At 50.5% G+C, this 2,368-nt stretch overlaps 1 protein-coding gene across 1 annotated transcript in view; it reads left to right on the top strand.

The window, feature by feature from the left end:
• The window catches only part of HTT (huntingtin), a 160,913-nt gene that overhangs the window by 64,666 nt on the left and 93,879 nt on the right, over positions 1–2,368 (top strand). The gene's annotated exons all lie outside the window — the stretch shown is intronic.

Below are 2,368 nucleotides of genomic sequence, written 5' to 3'. Positions count from 1 at the left end.
TAGAAAGCAATACGTTTCTTTCTTCTGTCACAAATTCCCCCAGCTGTGAGCCTTCCAGCTTTCTAAATATTCCTTTATATGTGGTTCAGAGTTCTGGGACCATCCCCTGAGCCTGCTTGGTTGGGTATTCTGTGTTATTGTTGGCGGAGCTCCTCACTACACTTCCACCCGATCCGCCATCTGGTTTGTTCTCCCAATTCTATGAATTTTATTAGTGGTCTTTAAAAAAAACACCCTGGTGGTGTGGTGTTGAAGTGCTCACCTGTCAGCCACTCGCCTTCCGGGAAGATTTCGGCCTTGGAAGTCCTAGGGGGCTGCTCTGGGGTGGTGTGCTTGCCTGTGACCAAGCTGCAATGCTGCTGGCTGTGAAGTGACTGTCCTTTGAGGCTGCCGGTTTCTGAACGTCCAGCAGTTCTGTTGTTTTCCCCACCCTGGGGGCCAGCAGGCACGGAGCAGGTGATGACTGTGAGCCTGCTCCAGCCACTTTTGGGCTCCTGTCACCAGCAGCCTGCAGCTACACAGGGTCTGATGAGGGCCTGTGACCCGGCCCTGGGCTCCATACTTCTGTGTTGGGTCCCCAGCCCTCCCGAGTGAGAAGCTCTCGGTGAGCAGCGTGCTGAGCTCATCGCCGGGCTCCCTAACGCCCACCTGAGACTGTGTCAGGAGCGTCGGGGCAGGGACAGGCACAGAGGAGGTGGAAATTGGGGATTTCACCCACATTGGAGTTTAGCCTACAAAGTGAGGTGAGGCTAGAGGTGCATGCAGAGGGTGGGTGGGTGGGGCCTGAGTGAGGAGGGGAGCCAGTACTTGTGGGTGTTGTTGTGACCAAGACTGTGATGATGGTGGTGACCATGGAATGGAATCTGGGAGTCCTCGTGGCGCTGCAGGATAAGCGGTTCAATCCCACCCACCACTCTTTGGAAACCCGATACAGGTTGCTATGAGTCGGAACCAAGTCACTGGTACTTAACAATAACAGACAACAAGGAGGACTGAGGGGGGCTTTGCTGAAACGATGAGTATAGATGTTGGTGTCGCTGAAGGGTGGGTGGTAGGGTTGAGGGTAGAAACCAGAGGGAGCCAGGCAGGGCGGCAGTGGTTGGAGCGTGAGCATGGGCTGTCGGCAGCATGGGGGTTGCAGGGCAGTGATGACGAGGTCTAAGTTTGCCCAAGTGGTAGCAGTGGAGACCTAACCCTAGTGCCCAACTTATCTCATCTGCCTGGCCTCTAGGTGTTCACTGAGATTGGAATGAGGGAGTTGTGTCCAGAGTCTCGGCATCTAGGGCCTGTTCTTGGGCGATGGCCAGCCAGCAGGGCGAGAATTTAGGCTGTGCCATGTACAGGCCGGGTAGCCTGGGTCAGTCATGTAATTTCATGCCTCGGCTTTCTCATCTGTAAGGAGGGCTGATCGCAGTGCCTGTGGCAAAGGTAATTGTGCAGGATAAAAGCAGCTAACTCCCAAGGAACACTTAGGAGCCTGCCTGGTGCACACTGAGGCGCCCCATCAGTATTGGTGACTGGGGACCAGTGCATAGAACTGCTGAATCTTGGCAACGACTCTGGAAGGGAAATCAGTGCTTGTCTTTGACCTTGTAGCTTCTTTTTTGAAATTGGAGAGGAATCTGGGAAGGATTTTTTTTCTTTTTTGAAGGTGGCATAGAATATAGTGTTTGTTTTAGAGTCGCCCTCTCAGTGTCTTTTTCAGTAAACTCCCTCTTGAAACACTTTCCAGTGTCTGAGGGCTTTGCAGTGTGGAACCCTAACCTGAGCTGACTGACTGTCGACAGCACTGGGCCTAGCGGCTCAGGAGCTCTGACCTGGTGTGGCCTTGTGAGGCCTTTGTCTAGAAGCTCATTTTCTCACTTCTGATGTATCAGAAACGTGTATGTGAAGACAAAGATCTGTGTTTGGATTTTAATTGTGATATCACAAAGAAAAATATTCGGGGAGGAAGTGACCTGGACTCTTGAAGAGCTATAAAGCTTCTTGCATATGCTAGTGTGTTTTCTGTAAGAACTTGATAATTTGTACACACTCATGTAATAAGATCCTGGCAGTAAGATGCAGATAGCTTATGTACACGCTCACTCAGTAAGATCCAGGTAACTTATATACACGCTCACTCAGTAAAACCCAGGTAACTTACATTATATACATGCACACTCAGTAAAACCGAGGTAACTTACATTGTATACATGCACACTCAGTGACACCCAGGTAACTTATATACACGCTCACTCAGTAAAACCCAGGTAACTTACATTATATACACACTCACTCAGTAAAACCCAGGTAACTTACATTATGTTGTTGTTGTTGTCAGGTGCCATCGAGCCAGAACCGACTCATAGCGACCCCATGCACAGCA

This window comes from Chrysochloris asiatica, unplaced genomic scaffold, assembly GCF_000296735.1.
Source record: "Chrysochloris asiatica unplaced genomic scaffold, ChrAsi1.0 scaffold00319, whole genome shotgun sequence".
NCBI lineage: Eukaryota > Metazoa > Chordata > Mammalia > Afrosoricida > Chrysochloridae > Chrysochloris > Chrysochloris asiatica.
Note: the sequence above shows the minus strand (reverse complement) of the source record. Positions and strands in the feature narration are given on the sequence as shown.